The 19812-nt window shown below is 45.4% G+C and overlaps 1 protein-coding gene across 1 annotated transcript in view; it reads right to left on the bottom strand.

The window, feature by feature from the left end:
* Positions 1-19812, bottom strand: part of ALS2 (alsin Rho guanine nucleotide exchange factor ALS2) — a 236389-nt gene that overhangs the window by 102954 nt on the left and 113623 nt on the right. The window lies entirely within an intron of this gene.

Here is a 19812-nt window from a genome sequence, read left to right on the forward strand (position 1 = left end):
CAGAAAACCAAGAACCCCCTAATCCTCTAATGCTTGTGAAAATCAGTGTGCAGGCACTGTTAGCCAGCAAAAGCCAAGGTAACAGAAACTTGGAAAAGTTCTTCTGGAACGGCCCCTCCTAACTGTGGGGTTGGGAGCCTCACACTGAGGGGCTGGGCAACATAACAGAGCTGTGGGTGTCCAGAGCTCTCTGTGTCCAAAAGGAGCAGGTATGCTGTGAGCCTGTTAGCTGAGCTGCAGCAGGACAGGAAAACAGGAACAGCTCTCCAGGCCAAATGGAGGCTTGTCAAACGAGCACACATTTCAAGGGTAGACAGTGCATCATATTCCAGAATTCCTGCTGGTTAGTCATGAATCAGAAACAAAAATTATAACCTACAGTGGCACAGCATGGGCTATGAAATTCCTAACACCTTTCCTTTCTGACACCAGTGATCACAGAGAAAAAACATCTAATGCTTTGATCAGCTGTCCTGCATCTCGCCAGCCACACAGGAAGAAAGGACACGGAGCAGTAGGCACTACTTCTCTTGGTGTCTGAAGCCATCCTCTTTCATTCATAACTCCATTCTCTTAATGGAGGATTTTTTATTCTGTTAAGAAATAATGATTATCCAGCTACTGATTATGAGTAGAATGAACTGAACAGGCATGTCCACCTCTTCCTTACACTACTGCCATGTAATCTCATCTCTCCCCACCTTCTGGTTCACCCAAATCTCCCTAGTGAAGTTGCCTTCCTCTGCTTCATTACGAGTGTCACATCTTTTCTCTCTCTCCTGTCCATCTGTCCTTACTCTTCCAGACTTCCAATTGCTGACCCCATGCCCCATTCAGTGCCTTCCCCTTCCCGCTCCCTAGCTCCCTTTGTGTCCTTTCAGCAATTCTGTCTTTATCATGCTGATCTCCCCGCCTCAGCACAGTTGTCCACTTGCAAGCTATAAAAGACTTCCCAGCTCCTTGAGGGGCACCACTTTCTAAAGCAATTCCTTCTCATCACCAGTATCTCTCCTTTATCATGTGCCTTTTTTGTGTTTCACGTCCCTGAACTGAGAGGTGCAGACAAGTCTGCAGGCCAACGTCCAAATTTGAAAAGATTCATAATGAAGATTTTCATGCATGGATGTACAACTGACCTTCACAATTATGAAGCTTTGTCAGGTCCCCACTCCTCGTTGTTCAGGTAACCCAGCCAACAGTCTCACCTGCCCTGTTTGGCTAGAAGGTAAATGTCTTTTCTTTCTGCACCAGGTACCTGCCATCCACACTTCAAGCTCCCCGGGCTGTTGGCTGAAGCAAAACCCAGCTCAGCTGCAAGAACTCATGCCTCTGACCTCATGAGGAGCGTGGTGTTCCTGCACTGGCCAAGCTGACATGGGTTCTGAGGAATACCTCAAGATTAATCTCATTAAGTCCTATTTGATTTAGATCTTGCTATCTGTGAGACCATCTCCTTTCTTTTCCAACATTCTGAAGTAAAAGCCATTTGGGTAGCTGTTAACAACTTTTGGGCTACTTTCCCATCTGACTGATACAATTTCAAGCAAGGACTGAGAGCACCTGATACTAGCAAGTCTTCCATCAGAAAAGCTAGAAGTAACCAATCTCCTCCTACTAATAAGCGCAGACTGAGAATGGGTGGTAAAAATACAAGCACTGCTCTCCTTTCCCCACAGCTCAAAGCATCCAGTTGCTTACATCCCTGCTAATCCTGGCATTATGCCTTCTCCATGTGCACCTCCAGTGTCCCTGCTTCCAAAGATGTTATTCCAAAGTGACCTACTTTCCACGCACTGATTTTTAGAAGTATTTACATTTACAATCAGAAGATAGAGGCTACACAAATGAATGTTTCCAATCATTCACCTCCACCATGGTTTTATTTTCTTGCCTTAATCACCTTGTGCATATCTCCTGCTGGCTGTCTGGCACGCACCCCAGCACATCACAGCCCGAGGTGAATGCTTCCTCAGTTACAGTTTACCTGAGAAACTTGAAAGGCCTTTTTTAGATCAGAGCACATAAAATCCACACTTTTGTCTTGTCCATTCACTGGAACAAACAAGGGTACACCTGACCTCCAGAAGCCCACCAGGGTAGCCAGTGACAGAAGTGACAGACCTCCCCAACAACTGCTTGTTTGCTGACTCTGCTCATATCTGCCCTTCTCTGTGCATGAACCCTCAAGCCTGGCCCTTCCCACCAAGCCAGTGTCCATCTGGAGAATGAGTCTCCATTATCACTTTCCTCTTGCTCTTTCTTTCTGTTGATCAGATGTCTATTTGGTTACTTACTATTTCCATGTTTTAGCAGGGATGGTTATGTCTTGTTATGGTTTTGTTCATTAAAATGATCTACATTTGTAAGTGGCGGGCAGTTAACTTCTCAAAGCACTGCCTAACTAGTGATCCGTCAAGCAGCATCAAGCACAAGGAATGAATTGAATACAGGGTCTGGATTCTTTTCACAAAACTAAAGGCCATTTTTCCTCCAGGAAAGCAATGTCTCCGCATGTCCTCTGTGCTAGCTGGACCCACAGTTGGGCTTTGCAAGAGAGAGCTCTGAGTAAAGCAGCCCTGCTAGCAAGAGGAAGCACTTTTTAAATGGCACAGTCCCTTAAAGCAGACCCAGCTTTAGGATCTAAACCCCGGACAGGATTAATTACCCGGCAAGCAGCTTGTTAGAAGCTATGTTGGCACGCAGATAAGGGGGACTGTAATGGAATCAGCCAATTAACCAGCCGATGGTGCTGAACTAAATGTGACCCCATCGTTAATTGTGGTTGTTTCTCAGCCGTTTTCTCATCACATTGGGTGCTTGGGAGAAGGGAGAGAGAGAGGTTTTATCCAGGTGCTTCATTTATTTTAGCTCACAAACAGGCATCACGGGATATAAACTTCATGACAATTACATGGCAGAGCTTTAAATCTTATTACACCTACTCTTCCTGAAAGAGATGGGAGATGAAAGTCCTGGAAAAACAGAAAAGATGGCCTCCTCACACTCTTCAGCAGCATAAACAGCTGTCCAATATAATGAAGCCTTCTTAATGTAGTTTACCTGAAGGTAAATTTTCTATGTGAGTGGTGTGTGAAAGGAATTCCTCTCACTCTATCTGCTACATGGTCTGTGGCCCATCTGCACCATGCGGAACAGAGCCGGTGCTCTCAAAGAAAGCTGACATGAAAAGCTCAGGATGGCCTCAAGCTACAGCTGTGGATCTGGCTCCAGACTTCCCTTCAGTTCAGAGGTGTTTGAATCTTAGTCCCTTGCAGAGCTTTTGAGCCAGATGGAAAATCCAGGAATGAGTTTCCTTAAAGTTCAAGAGGGTTCAAGAGGTTTTGCTTTAAATCTGTCTCTGGGGATGACCTAAAGCAGTCAGTGATGCAGAACAAAGATCTACCTTCTTGTGGCTGCTACCCTGAAGGAAATGGTTGGACAATTCTTTGTTAGGAATTAATCTCACATGCTCCTGAACAGCTAACCCTTCCCTGGAGTAGGACTGTGATGAAAGAGCATCAGTGACAAGAATGAGTACATTAGTTGTGAAGTGTGGCCTTCCTTCTTGGAGGATGTGGAATCTGCACTGATCTAGACACAGACAGACCTGTAACACAGCCTCTGCCATTCCTGCCTTGGACTTAAATCCCGTCTTCTTCTGCATCCTATCTGGCAGTAGCCAATGTGGCAGCTTAAAGCAAACATAGGATAGGAACAGGATGGAGATTCCCACAGGTTTCTGCAATCTAAAACATAGAAACTTCCTGACCTGGATGTATCTGCCTCTCTGAGTTTAGCATCTCTTTTTAGACTTTACTTTTCCAAACCCTTTGAACTCATCTATAATCATGTCACTGACTTGCATCCTGTGCCAATGAGTTCCAGATTTGGCCATGCATTGATGAAAAAGCAATTCTTTTCACTTTCCTTTAAAACTTTTGCCTGATAACTTTGTTTCCTGAGCCCTTGTTCCCATGCTGTGATAAACAGTGAATCTCATGTGTCCACACACATCATGATTTGATGGATGTCTAGCATAACCCCCTTGGCATTACCTTTATAAACTGAAGAGCCTGGTTAGTTTCCCTTTGTAAGGGAATCATTTCATACCTGTTGCTTCACTGCTTGCCACTCCTGACCCATGGCTCTTCCAAATTTCACCTTGCGGCTTCTTCCAGGTCTGTTCCTGCCTCTCACTCCCTGCCAGAGCTCCCTGTCACACTGCAGGACTCCTGCCAGCTTATTCCACTACATCCTCTCTGGGGGACCAAGACTGCAGGCAGCATTCAAGACACATATGCACCATGGATTTATACAGCAGTATAATGATGTTTTCTGTTTTGCTGCCAGTTGCTTTCCCAACTATCCCCTCCCCCAGCTCCAGTTTGACTGATGCTGCACAGTTTTCCTCCCCAGGATGGCTCCAGATCTCCCTTCTGGGTGGCAATAGCTAACGTATGTACACATTCACTTATCACTGTTTTTCCTCACATTATTTCTACGTTTATCAGCATGGAATTTCATCTGCCATTCTATCACCCACTCACACTCTGTATCCTGCAGCTCTTTGTGCATTACAGCTTATTACAGCAATCTCATGGAAAAACAAGCTCATTACAGTAGAGAAACTCACGCCTTATTCCACTGGCTGAGGGGCTGCCTGCGTTGGAGGTGGTGCTGGCTGTTTGAATTTCTTCCCAGTTATTAACAGAGGGCCCAGTGTGCACTTCCATCCCCTACCCAGAGGGGCAGGACTGATTGAGGCTTCCTTCATCAGCCAAAAGGGCAAAGGATCACATGCACAACACACCATTATTTCCCTACTGCTGGCAACTTTCTCCCAACAGACTGCTAATGGAAGTCACCTACCCACATTCTTCTCCAATGTTACGCTTTCCCAGCACCACTGCTTCTCAATAGAGGCCAAGAGATCAGCTGAAGCAAGACCCTTTTCAGCACAGCCTGAACTTGTATGCTAAAGTCCAATTGGAGCAAGGAGAAGGGAAGTGCTCTGGGCAAGGCTGTCAATATCTGTCAAAGCAGGCAGGTAAAAATCAGAACAAGGAAACCCAAAACCTTGCTGCAGCAGTTACCTGAACCCATTATCATGGAAGGGATCAGGGTCAAGGATGTTTTTTCCAGCTGGCTATGCCATGCAAAAACACTTCCCTTCTCTTCTCCCCAAAGGAGACTTGTTGGTGTGATAACCTGGGGACCTAATATTACTGTCACCCCTGGTTTATAATTTTATCTCATTATTCCTTATTATAGCCTGATATAGCCACTTAAATTATTCTCTTTCCTTGTGGAACTCACACCAGGCAAGCACATAGACACATATAATCTTGTTTCCTCAGGCTCCTTGTTATCTATGCAGCCTTTTTTCCATCCCCCTCACCAATCAGCCCCTCCAGTCCTACAGTACATATCGATGCCTCTCCCTGAGTCCTCACGGATTTATCTATGCCTTTCTGCTGTGATGAAACCCAGAACTGAATGCAGTATATTTTGCTTGGGATTTCATCAGGCATTAAGAGGATCCAGTCCCTCTCTCAGCTGTGATTTTGTGCCTTTCCATATATAGATAAGAATCTTGTCAGCTACTTGCTTTTGCTACCATAACACACAGTAGTCATACATGATATTCAATTTGCTGCCTGCTATTACATTCCCACCTCTTTTAGCATAAAAGCTTTTCACGTCCCTCTTCCACTAAATCACTATGGGCCAGCTGAGCTAAATGTTGTTGACTGATCTGTGCGGGTAAAGATGTTCACCTTTTATTTGATGTAAATCTTCTTTAGGCTAACCAGCTTTCTTCAGTCCAGGTCAAATCTAACATCACCTCTTGCTCATATTGCTGATCTTTGCAGTTTCTGGGGGATTTTTCTCCAAGAGAACAGTCATAACTCATCTCTGGTATCATGTGTGCATTTCCACACACACAGCTCACGAGATGACTGAGTACTGTGCACCTTTAGATACTTTCCCCCTAGAATATTGCATCTGATTTCCTACGGTGTATACATGGTCTATACATGGTATACTGCCAGTCAGCAGTCCAGGCATGAGAATTCCTTTCCAGAATGACTGGAAATGTGTAGTTCAAAAAAGGCTGTGCCTCGTTTTCCACTTCTCTACTTCTGGTTTCAGTGGCAGCCAGGCCAGCATGCAGGTAGATCCACAGCAAGGCCTGGCAGAGCTGCTGGGGAGCCCACAGCTGCCTGTGTCACAGGCTTCCAGGGTTTCAGACTCATGCCAAACAGCAGCACTACCTCCTACCAAGCCCTTCCAGAACTACCTCCTACAGTCCACATGCCTTTGCCAGCTACCCAAAGTGTTGCACAAGAGTTGTCAGGATTTAGACCAAGATAACAAGACTGATTTTGGCCTGAGTGTCCTTACCAGGAATGGGAGGCTTCAGGGAAATGGGAGACTTGTCTCATTGTGTTGCTAACTGTCTCTTTGTTACCATTCATCCCACAAAGGATGGGATGTTATGAGGGTCTTTCACTTGTTCTTTGGAGAACAGGCATTCACAGCTGCAGGGAAAAGTTTGGTAAAGCCTCCTAGCCACACAAAGCAATAACCAGACTGAGAGCTGGCTGCAGTATGAAAGAATAAGGGGGGAAGACAGAGGGGGCAAGTATCTAGCAAAAAGAGAGTCCTTCCCAGAGTGTATCAATAGCTAAAGATGTGCTTCCCCCTCTATATTAAGGAAGCACCCCATCCTATTCATTGGGTCCGTGCTGCCAAACAGCCTGTGCAGATTTAACAAAGCACAGGGGTTCTGGGAGTGCTGGACAGGCAGAGGAGTCAGAAGAATCAGCAACCTGCGGTGATGGCAGGGCAGGGCTGAGAGCCCTGGCGGGGTCCCTGCAGGCTCTTCCCTCTGAAAATGAAGGTTGAACATACCACAGTCACTGCTTGCACAGTTCCAGGGCAATGTCAGCTGGCTTTGCAGTGAAAGACCCAAGGCAGGCAAAACGTACTTCTTCAGGTCTACTCCTTGTATTTTCAGAGTAATGTTTAAAAACAAGTAAGTCCATATGGATGGGCTTGCAATGCTAAGTCTGGCTCTTTGTGAACAATTTAAGACAGAATAAGGCAGCACAAATGGGGATAAAGATGCCTTTACACAGTTGTACATTCCCTGACCAGTTCCTAAGCTGCCAGGAGCTTTCTTGGTCTTTGCTGAGAGTTAGGACCAGAAGGAATTGATCTCATACATTTTTGGCCTGCTGAAGTCTCCATAAGCTCTTGTAAACTACGTAGCACCTCAGCTACACTTACTATACTGGCAATTTCCAGAGCAAGTCAGCTGTATGTGATTACCAGGGAATTCCAGAGATTCCTGCCTATAGCAACATTCAAATCCCCTTAACAACAATTAGCACAGATAAGACAGGTAGTGTGGGACAATAGATTTCCTCCATAGATTTCATTTATCCTCTGCAAAAGGCCTGGTAGACTTTCACACCTCAGTCTACCTCTCGAGTCTGTTCTCTACATCCATACAAAGACAGGGCTCACTGTTCCTGCTGTTTGCAGCAGCTGGGGGAAGGCCCCAGCAGCCTGTGGCATGGAGCTGTTTCAGGATCCAGACACATCTGTGGATTTACAGTAATGCAGGCAGGCCCAGCTGGAGGGTGCCCAGTGCCAGTTCAGTATGGAACACTGTGTGTCCCAAACACCTGAGATGTCACTTACCAGCTCAAATTTAGTCAAAAAATGATAAAAAGGGAACTTTGTCCTTGTAGAGTTGATGCTGGATAGGGTATTACATTATTTTCCAAATCTCCTCCTCCTTCCCTGCATCTGACAGAGGCTAGCACCATATGCTATGCAATTCAACTACCTAGGCAGGAAATCTTTTGGGTTCCCTCCTGATGCAGACAAAAGTTGTGCAGCCTCAGGAGGCTACAGGAGAGCAGAGATCTGGCATTAAAGAAGGTACAGCCATGTTCTTAAACTAAGCACCTACATGCTGTGCAGCTGCAATGGGCAGCTTCCTGATGTCCCCAGTATGTGTGATTGCTTGGTACTGATGAGTGGCTTCATCCCCTTCATGATCTGGCTCCTGCCCCCCAGGGGTTTAGGAGAACATATTTGAAAAGCCCTCCCGGGAGCTCACTGAAGCTCTCTGTTTACACAGCAGATTGGTGGCTTCTCGTTTGAAGTCAGGATTTAAGCTGTTCTTTCTAATTACAGAGAGATTCTGAAACCTGAGAGATCTCTGCTGCTGAAGCCTAAGCACACGAGGAAAAAAAAAACCCAGTTGCATAGGTAGGACAATACTACATCCAAACCCTGGAGCTTGCTTTAAACAGAAAGCCCCTGCAGCAAAATAGGACATATGCTGTTATTCGTCCCCCCATAGTCTCTTTTCATCACACAATTTTCTGCGTATCACCTCTGTTCCTTGTAAGTTTTCACCAGCCCTCAAGGACATTTGTTCCACTATGCCTGCTACAGAGGATGGGGGTAGTAGAAAATATCTGAATCCCAGTGAACTTCCCTAGACAGATGAATGAAAGCCAGGGTGTTTCCATTCTCTCTAAACTGACAGCTGCCATGGGATATAACTACATTAACAAATTATACATTGAAGCTCATTTGAACTGAGCAGTCACTAATGTTTCCATTAGGAGAATAAGAGGGAATATAATACCACCCCATTTCAGAAAGGCAGTTACAGCTTTTAAGTGATTCTTTAGTAGCTCTTTTCTTTCTGAGAGCCTGAAAGCGCTGCCCCAGTGCCCCAGCTCCTGTGGAGGTCCTCAGCCTGCCTGGAGCCTCCAGACACAGCTATGAGCCCTGTAAGATGGGACACTACCTCAACTCCTTTGCCGTCAGTGGCAAGTGTGACGTTTTGGCAGTTGACAGAGGAGGCAGGAGGTGGAGGCAAGGTGAGAAAAGACTTTGGGAACTTTCCCAGCACATCACAAATAGTCCTCCAGCAGCACAAACCCACAGCTGACTGGTTCCCAGTTCACCTTGGGTGTGTGAGCCTAGTGGGAATACATTAAAAAGAAGGTGGAAAGTAGCACGTTTGAAACAAGCTGAAGCACATGGGTCTAATCACAAGCTGGAAACCAGGGCAGTCCTTCCTTCACCTGAGACTCCTTTGCCATAAAGAACCATTCTGTTGGCTGAGGGCCATGCCTGTCCCCTTGGCTCACTCTGGACTGAAAGGCTAGCACTTCAGTAATCAGATTAAGAGCCTCAAACAACAGCTGTGTTTGGTCTCTGAATTAAAGGCAGAATAATTATAAATGTTTGCTTTTCTGCAAATTAAAAGACTGCTTCTGCTCCTCCTGATTTCCAATTTGTTCCCTGTATAAACACATCGCAGCATTAACAGCAATGAGCTATTGCTGCTCAGATCACACTGATCTGTGCAGACTTCATAACATTTATAATCTCCTATCTGAAAATTACTTATGGGGAGGGGGCCGTAAATCCCATTGAAAGTGAATTCCTTCCAGTGTTATCCACTGGTCAAATTGATATAGGCTGAATAATTGGACCTAATTAATTAAAAGCTGTAGGGAGATACTAATGCAGCTCTTCACTGAACACCCCCCAAGAGTTCTGCATTTAAAAGACACAGCCCTGCAGTGTCCCAGCTTCACTGGACCAAGTGACACCAGAGTGGAATACCTGTGACCTGTGTCATGGCTGCCATGCTCCTTTTGCCCTGCACAACAAACACAGCTATCCTCACACCACCGTGCTAGTGCACCATCTTGGCACGGGGTCTTGTACCCAATCTGAGGGACTCCTTGCACATATAGCAACATATTACAACTTCAGTGCTTCTTCTCTAGGGAGCTTCTAACCAAAAAATATTACATTAGCAACAAAAAGTTATTACAGGACCTTATGTTCAACGCCCTGTGACACAGAGGAATGTAATCCCTCTTCAAAGGTAACGAAGTTGTAGCTGACCCAGGGATCCAATCCAGATCCCATGGTGGACACAGCCGCAACACCATCTTCCTGCCACTGGTACAGTTTGGGACACATGTCTGCTGCAGAGAAAACACTACATAAGTATGATTGTATTTACGTGGCTGAAACAAGGTATGATGTTGAGATTTTGATGTAAATTTTCTGCCCTGTGTTCCCAGTTTCAATGCCATTTGGGCACCCAAAACCTCAGTAAAACATGACAGTGCCAAAAACAGCCTCTGCAGGCAAAATAACTAATCATACTTATTTTGATGGGAAGCAAATGTAATTGCTCTCATTCTCACACTCAGGATATTATTTACTTCCATTAATCACTCTCCCCTGTTTCTCTTTCCCTCACTGGACAAATTTAAGTAAAATCTCCCATGGGTGTTCAATGGCTTGGCAACAACTTCAGGAGCTGAGCCCTTCAGGATTTGATATTAGGAGCAGAAATTACCTCTGTGAAATCTGAGACAGTTTTCACACACGTGTGGGAGGAGAGGAGCACAGGCAGAAAGCGGCTTTACCAAATCTGCAGTGTAAGTCATTCTCCTGTTTCTAAGTTAAAATTGCTGGCTTTCCAGCTTGAATATTAAACATGGAGCAGCAGAGCAGCGTGGAGCAGCGACAAGACAGCTGTGGTGATGAATTTTTGTTCCTTTGTTAAGGGGGGGATACAGACTCCGAAGGGAAACAGTGATTAAGGAAAGCAGGGAAGACAGAGGGGAGAAAAAAGCAGTGGATGTTTCTGGTGCTGAGGCAACTGCTCATACTGAAGTTAACAGTGTGAATTTTATTTTGGGAGGAAAAGCAAAATCACACCCACTTATAGTACCTACACCACCACAGCCACCTTCTCTCTTGCACTGAGTCCCTGTGTGTCCATGCAGGAACTGTACCTGAGGTAGTGGACCCTGCTGCAGAGAAGAGATAGCACTAACAGTGCTGATGTTGGGCAGCTTCTCCATGGGCTCCAGCATCACATACCATAGTGCAATAACTTCTGCTGGGGTAAAAGAGGCTTGTTCCTTTGCTAGGGACTTCTCTGCTTCCTCTTTTATATCTACATATATATGAATGTATGTTTATATATACACATATATATATAGCCCTTGTTCTTCAGTCTCCAGCGAGTCTTTCTTTAAAATGCCAGGCAGAAGCAACAGATGATTATTCTGCTGCACTTGACCAGAAAAGAGCAATCAAAATGACCCTCAAGCTTTTTGGGTTTCCCTGGAGTTATTCTTTTTTAACTATCCACCACAGATGAGGATCCCCCTTATTAAAGTTCAAGCACAGCCAGTGTCAGCACTTCTGTTGGAGTAGCACCTGTGTCCCATCCCTGGCTAGCTTGGCTCTAGCTCACTTGAGAGCTCCTGAGGGTGAGCCACCTGCATTTACTTCTGGTGTTCAACAGGATAAATCAGTGCAGTGACACTATGGTGAAATCCCCAAAGCTAATGATTTTCATGTTCCTTGGGATTACTGACTGAAATCTATGGTTTAGTAACGCCCTCTGCAACTCTCGCATGTTTAAAATCTCCTAAAAAAGTTCCAGCCTCTCTCTGCTGTTATGCAGAGAGACAGATTTTGTCTTCAGGCATATCTGAAGAGGCCACCAAATTAGAGAATTCAGGAGTACGCATAATGCACTGGCTTGGCAATTACAGAAGTTCCTACCCCTCTACTCTTGCGGCTTTTTCCCAGGCCATATTGCAGCTCCTTGCCTCCTCAGTTGTGCCAGAACAGAAAAGTTCATCAGCCATGATACAAATCAGGCACAGAATGATCCTTCAGTTATTTTTCCACACTGAGGTGTGTAGTAGGAGATGAAAGAGATGTTTTCCTTTGGGATAATACAGTTTTCCTACACTACACCAAACTAATAAAAAAAAAAATTAAATCCACTGATTTATTTGAAACTGTTCTTACGTCTAGAGAGTAGGAAAGACGGGCAGTCCACCAGAAATGCCAGCTACACAGTCAGTTACAGTCTTCTTCAGGTAAGGGCTCCAGAGCTGAATTCCCAGTTTTGGATGACTTACCCCAACATCTGGTTTCACCCAAACCTGCCATAAATAGAGTAGTAGCCCCTTAAAATGATAAACCAAATGCAAAGGGTCAAGCTTAAGCTCCTTGGGACCCTAATGGTGATGGTTTTTATTGTACAAACTAAAAGCCAGAGGATGACTTGCCTGACTCCAGTGCCAGGCAGGTGTCCTCAAGCTCTGTGAGTGTTTATAATCCTCATCTGTTGTGACCAGAGCCAGCCTCTCCCTCCCAGGCACTTCAGAAAGGAGCCATGGGCTGGATGGCAAGTGCAGGTCAGACAGAGCTGCTCTTCCCCATGCAATCTCACAAGTGTGAGGAACAGCATGGACTTGAGATGCGGTGAAGAAATGCCAGTTCTGCACATTATGAATGGGTTGGTGGGATGAGAAGGGGCTATATAAACCCTAAAACAAAGTCACCTGCAGTTGAGGGAAAGGTAAAGCCACATCAAAGCTGAAGGACAGACAACTGATGGTCAGAACAAACAGAAGCAGAGGAGAAGTACTGCACTCCCCCCTGAGAAAGCCTAAAGCAAGAGAATATGTTGAGGACAGGACTGCTTTGCAGAAGTGTGCAGAACAGCATTAGAACTCATTGTGTTTATAACAGTGTTCAGGGTACAAAAAGTTGATATAGTAAAATACAGTCATTGTATTTGTACTGTTAAAGTTCATGGACTGTGCTAACTGGGCAATCTGGAGATTGTTGACCATCCCTTATATTCTACAATGTGTCCTAGGAAAGAAATTTCTCGAGCAGGAAAATCTGGGGTCACCAGCAGGAACATGAAGAAGTGTGCCATTTTCTGATGGTGATAATAAAAAGTTGAGTTTCACAGGCACTGAATTTTGTCACAGTAAAACCCAAGCAGCCTTGTAAAATGAAAATGAGTCACGTAGCTGTGTGCTGTGTGCTTGCTGAAAAAGGGACTCCAGTTATCGGTGTGGAGGAAGGGAAGTCATAGTTACTCTATTCTCCTGCTGTGTTTGCTTCAAAGTCCAGGGCACATGATGAGTTGATCCTTTCCTATTTAATGACTCTGAATTTCCCTCTCTTCTAACACTGCAACCAGCCTCCTTGCAGGGGCAGTCTATTTCCAGCTCAGGCGTTTGTCAATTTGTTCTTCCAAGGCTTGCAGTGAAGGGCCCCCAATCTGTTGGAGGCACGGAGTTGCATAGATGTTTTTGCAGTCATTGCAGGAATAACAGGGCCCTGCCACCCGGCTTCCTAGCTCATCAGCTTCCACTAGGTCTGTCACTCTCTACTGACCAAAAACAGAGCTTTGGGAGGGGAAAGCGTGGAGACTATACTGAGCCTATTCTTTTGGACTAAGAGAGAATATGGAGCACTAGCAGAAGGAAGTGAAGGGGGATGAGTAACCCTAATATGGGGGGAAATAGAGGGAGATGTGTAAACAGTGTACGAAGAGCTGTAAAGTGCTAAAAACCTCAGCAAGGAGATGTTTTGAAACAGGTATCACCACTTTTTATATCAAAGGGACACAAAGACAAGCCAGGTTGACACCAGGGTACAGATACCTATGTGTGGACCCAGAAAGGGAAGGTGAGCCCTTTCTGGCAGGTGTGTGATGCAGGTGATAAAGATGATGTGCTGCCATAAAGATGGATAGGTGCTGCAGGCTCCAAGGCACACAGGCTTTCATCCACAAGTACACCTCTTAGCTTTGTTGCAGATCTATACGAACACCTTAAACGTAGTTAGAAAAGCTGGCTCCAGTTAGGTAAATCTCTGATTCTCCTCCCTGAGGAATAGACAGGGCTAAGGTCCCAGTAACATGTCTCTAGCCTAGCCTGGGACCCTTAGGTTCACCTCCTTCACAAATGCCAGAGGAGCTTTACAGCACAGTGCAAAAAACCTGTGCTCTTAAAATGCCAAATGGAAAAATGTTAGGAGCTTTTTAATGAGTTCCCATACAACAGCAGAAAAACACCCTGATTGTATGTATTCTTGTGAATCATCTGCAGTCAGCTGCAATCCCTGTGCTATGCCCCTATGCAGGTATAACCCACCTGTGCAAGAAGATGTAAGAAGAAAGCAGTGCCCAAGTATGAAGTTGTGCCAGGACAAAGCCTCCAACCCCAGAACTGACCCCCCAGGGTCCCCTGTGCTGAGGGCTGGGCTGAGAGGTGCTGGGATACAGGGACCAGGCAAGGCTGAAGCACAGCAGAGAACAGGGAGGCTTTCAGAGCACACAGGAGAGGTGAAGGCAAACCAAGGCAAACCATGAATTAAGGTAATGTATCTTGAAGGTGCTTTCCGGAAGCAGCTATCAACAATAAAGCTGCTGAGGATAAGGGGGATTTGAGTGTAATTTGCAACACTAAAGTAAGGCTAAACCTAGCATCCTGGATCTGCACACCTGGGGCCTGTGGAGGCTGATGGGATCAGCTCATGCAGAAATAATTGCTTTCTAACTCTCTTCTTTTCAGGAGTGAGCTTTTCTGCCTCTCTGAAACTGTACAGAAATTCTCATCAGCAACAACGGTATCAAGAATTAATACTGCAACAGATATCTGAGTCGCTGGATCTCATTGTGCTAAACATGACTCTGCCTCTTCAGCATGTTGGTTGCTCAGCAGACTTGGCATAAACAATTGGCATTGGTAGGGTGTCGCAGTGGGGCACCTTGTTACTGCTCATCAAATATCAGCAGCTTCCACTGTGTGCTGCGGAAACGGGGAGAAAAGTGTCTCATCTCATCCAGTTCTTGCGTGTGATTGTATCAGCATTTTTCTGAGATGCAGGGTTCTAGTACAAAACTGTCACTCCACCTTTGAACAGATGATAGTAACATTTTACCTACCCCCAACGAAAGAGGCACTTGCTAGAGATTAAATCATAAACCCTGTCACCCTCAGCCAGTTTTAAAGTGCATGAAGTAATAAACCCCACATTTCTCTGACAGTAAACAGCATGGCAATTAGCGCAGAAAATTCTCCCTGAAATACTTCTTGTAAACGCCTGGGACCTCCCCTCAGACTAAAAAATATAACACTGACAGATAAAAGGACCAAGGACATTCCAATGACACCTTCCCACCCTCTCCACACAGGTCTTTTCCCTGCAGATATGGGAGCTAGAAGAAGAGCGCTGGGGCCCTCCCGTAGAGGCCCTTCACAGCATTCTGTGCCCCAAGGAGAGAACAAGCCTCCCATGAGCTACCAAGGGATGAAGATCCCTTTAACTTTGCTGAGGCAAGTGAGCTGCTCTGCCAGCTCCCAGACACGCTACAAGTGCTGCACTGAATTTCTATCAGCCAGATAAATCAACACCAACAACAGGTTTAGCCCATTGCTTCCCACTGCCCTTGGCTCTGACAGCACAGCACAGGAACAGCGCGCTCTGTTTCCCCTCACAGTGCACATGGGGAGCTGGATAGTATTGAGTTCCTATTTCCTTTGGTTTTATTCTTTTCAGTGATTTTTTTTTTATTTAGTTTTCCTTTCTTTTTTTTCAGCTTTAACCTATGCTAGACTTCATGCTTGACATGGAATTACCGTTGGGTGTTTCTCCATGTTACCTTGACATGATCTACATTATCTTGGTGGATTGTTTCTTCTACCTTTAATATTACCAAATCTCAGTATCATTGTCAGCTGCTGAACATACTCCACATCCTTAATGGCTTCAGAGTGAGACAGGAGATAAGCTTCTAAACATGGGTTTAGAAGTCAACTGGAGAAGTGAGTAGCTATTTTACAGACCAGTCTGAGCTTCTCTAAGGCCATTGACTTTTGCCTTCACACTAAAAATAGACAAAGAATTAAAAAGAACTAGCAGTGGTGACTGGACTTATAAAGCAAATTCCAGATTCTAGAAGCAGGCTTGCTGTGCTGGAGCAATTGAGGGTTCTCCAAATTAGAAAATACATCAGCAACATGTATGAAGGGTCAGGGTCCTGGCAATTCCACTACCACATGGCATCTAAACCCCTTCCCCTCCAGACACAGAATCTGTGGTTCAGCCTAAGGGTGCTAAGGGAGCTGAGAAAATAATCAGCAAGACAAGGCTGGCTCCCAGACATCCCTTTGAGAAGATGAGAAACAATTAGATGGATAGCGGGTGCTGTAAGGATCTGCTGCAGACAAAAAGAGAGAAGGCTACACTACACACAGTCTCAGTAGTAAAGTGCTGTCAAGGAAAATGGTTTCCCCTCTTCTCATCAGCTACTCCCTACTTTTATTCCTGCTCCTGTTTCCCAGCTCATCTTTTCACATCTAGCCATAGATAGCCCTCAGGCTACCTGCCAGCAGGCCATTCTCATTCACAAGGAGCTAAAGAGGAGGCACAAAGCCAGCCAGTCAGAGGCATATTAACCAGGCCTCACAGGCAGCAAGTCCCTTTCTACTCTCCCAGAGTCCATTCAGGGCATGGATTCTTGCTATGCAGAGAAGGACCTTGGATATTTCAAAGCAGAAAAGGCATCTGTGCTTCCTTTTGTGTGAGGATTTAAGCACCAGTTACATGTTTGTCCCAGAAGATTTAGTCAACAAGAGCTTTAGTGAACAAAGAAACACAAGCCAACCTGGACTGGAATGGGTCTGGAAGGAAAGCAGATCAGGTTTCCAAGGCAGTTATGTAGGAAGCCATCATTAGATGCTGCAAAGTGCTCTCAGAGTTTCTGCTGGAGCTGAACTGAATATAATCAATGCCAGCTGTTCCATCAGTTTCAATAAGATGCTTGTCAGGCCCTTTGAGAGCAAACCATAAATTGGCACCAGTTCTCCCTTCCTGAAAGCAGCTGATGCTCTTTTTCCCTTCTATCAATGCAAGTTCTCACTTTCTGATGAATGTTGGGCTGGTTGCAGTACTCTAATGGCAACTGGTCTGTAGGAAAACCAAACAAGAGGCAAAATAGGAAAACCTTGTTTTCCACACTAATACCGACAAACAGGGTGCTGAAATTCAGGACTCCCAGAAATTCACTTGGTGCTCAGCTTTCAAGATGCTACAGTGGGTGCAATTCCCTCTGCCATGCAACAACACTTAACAGTAGCATTGAGGGTGCTGAAGATGAGAAGGTGTTATCAGCAAACTATCCAACCAAAACTGTTTGGTCTTGAGTGTCCTTTCCAGGACACTTAGGCTATACTGTCTTTGTTATACATGTCTTGGAGTGGTCCTGGTCCTTTCTAAGTAGGGCAGGCTGCTTGAACAGTGCAGAGCTTCCATGATCTACACTTTGTCTGATTTGCATGGAGAGAAATGCCTGGTACCAAAATCTGGGGTAAAACCTATGTGTATGCAATGCAAATGTTTGAGGCTCAGAGGCTGGAGGGTAACAGTACGAATGCACCAAGTGATGCAGGACACAGAGAGATAAAAGCAATATTCTTTGTTCGAGCTGCAGAAGCACAGGGGCAGATGCTCAGCCACACTCCAGCTCCCCTGTGGCACAGAAAGTTAGAAATGCAGGCAGATATCCTCTCTTGGGGAGAAAATTTAAAGATGGTGCACTGCAGTAGTAGCTCTAATGCAGTGTTAGACACTGGCAAGAAGCTCTGTGATGCTGAGGAGAAAGAAGGATACATGAGGTAGAAGGAACCAAGCTAAATCACCCCTGTGAAATCCAACTATTCCTGGCTTCCTTGGAACAGCTTTTTGGACCTGGCTGGGGTAAGGAGTGGTTTATAGAGTCATCCTGAGACTGTTAAATGACACTAGGATTCGGCAAAATGCTGCAAACAGAAGCCCTGCCTGTGAAATCTCTCAGCTTCCAATTAGGATGACTCTGAGTTCCTTCCCTGGGGCATTCTCATTGCAATCCTCACGACAGCTTTTGTGACAGCCTTTCCACACAGTCTCAGGGATTTAGGTGCTGGCTGTATTATGGGCCTGTTAATTCCTGTGACTTTGGAAAATCTCAACCACCATGCACATTTGCAGTGTTCATACAGCAGTGAAAGACACAAATTATACAGACAAATTAGTTACATATACAAGTGATAGTTGATGTTTCAGCCAAGAGGATGGGGCAGTCTGGGTTAGAAAGGCCTCTGAAGAAGATCCTCACACCTATTTGCATCCTTTCTCTGCACAGTTACAGAGGCCTTTGAATTTCATGAGGGAGCTATTTCCCCTCACAGGGCTCTGAGTTTCACAGTTCACAATGGGTGTTCATCTGGTGTTCACTGATTTGGACAGAAAGGTGCATGAAATGGATCAGCCTTCAAGCCAAAGCACCTAGTAAGGACTGAGTAATTAAAATCTATTTAATAATGTAATTTAAGGCTATTTTGATTTCAAAGCAGTTTTGCCACTACATAGTTTAGAAGCCACTAACTCGTGTTTATTAATTTCTTAGTATGAGCAGGCCTCAAAATCCTTTGCATAAAAAGCTTTGCTCTGGTCCTGAGCTCCTGGCTTTCTCAGGGAGCATGTCTGCTGCTGAGCCGTGCACCAGGGAAGGAGAACTCAGAAGCGTAACTTAGCAGAGTGCCAAGTGACACAGCCAGAGGAAAGCAGGTCACCGATAGGCACGAAGCAACCCGTATGCAAGCTGGCAGGGCCCAGCTGCTGTGCCAGCTGCTGAACTCCTCACTTCCCTCCCTCTGCCTCCCACACGCTGCGCTGACAAGGGCTGCATTGCTGAGCCCAACACTTCATTCCCTGCTTTGAAAGTCCAGTCTAATTGAGTGACAAAGTCATTCTGCCTTGCATCTCAGCAGAGGGTTTCACTCTAAAGACCCTTTCATCTTCTGACCTTCTCCTCTCTGCCCTTCCTGAAGCCTGGCTAGTCCAAGGCCCAAAAGGGCACATGAAGAGGCAGCTGAACCTCTCCAGAGGCACATCATTTGCTCTCTCAGGCTGAGCCCTGCCAGTTCAGTTGGTACTTAAGGAAAGCATCTGGTTAGGAATCAGGAGAGGGGGTTACCAGCATAGCCAGGCTCTCTGGGAAGAGCCCAGCCCCTCCAGAAACACAATGCCGTGCAAGAGCCATCACGATCCTGCTCATGGCACTCTCCATCAAAGAACAAACTCATGTTCATAGGCAGGCTCTGGGTTACAGCCACTTCGACCAGTGCTGTTCCCCAAAGGCTAAAAAATTAGGATTAGGGCTCTCTTGCACAAACACTGCAAAAACATGACCCAGCAAGGTCCCTGCCCTTGCCTACTTCCAGACTGAACACAGTGTTAGACAAGGGTAGAACAAAAAGTGGAGATGGGAAGGATAAGGCTTTCAGGAATCAGATAATGTTACTCAGACTGGACATACTGATGAGTGTTACATGAATCACTTGTCCAATTGCTCTGTTCTGGCAAGACAACTTCTTAGAAGCAAAAGGAGTAGTAAAAGTTAAAAAATAATTAAAAAATGTAGAACCATCATGAAGAATTTAAATATGGGGAATCTAGCATGGTCCTTATGTGTATCACTCCCTGAATTTAGTATTAATGTCAATCTTGCCAGAAGAACAGTAGATCAATCCCTCTTGCACTGCTTTGCTTTCACAAAATTTATCATTTTATCATTCCTATCACCTCTGCAGAATTCTCCCTGCAGTCCTGCTGTCCCTTTTTCCGTATGCTCACATGGAAGAGAGAAAAAAAGCAGAATTGTATAGCCATCATGATTCCAGCATTGGGTGCCCAAGCATTATCACTTTAAAAGGCATGTGTTTTCCTTCCTATTTCCTTCTTATTCTGCCCAAATATCCTCTCCTTCCTCTCACGATCCCCTACCCTTATCAGTTTAGGAGAGTCAACCAGTCCTGTGGTTGTCCACACCTGTCGTGGTTTAAACCCAGTCAGGTAATTCGTTCACTCACTCCCCCCCTTTCT

The sequence above is a fragment of the Pezoporus occidentalis genome, unplaced genomic scaffold, assembly GCF_034315485.1.
Source record: "Pezoporus occidentalis ecotype Australia unplaced genomic scaffold, CSIRO_AGI_Poc_V1 ctg213, whole genome shotgun sequence".
Taxonomy (NCBI): domain Eukaryota; kingdom Metazoa; phylum Chordata; class Aves; order Psittaciformes; family Psittacidae; genus Pezoporus; species Pezoporus occidentalis.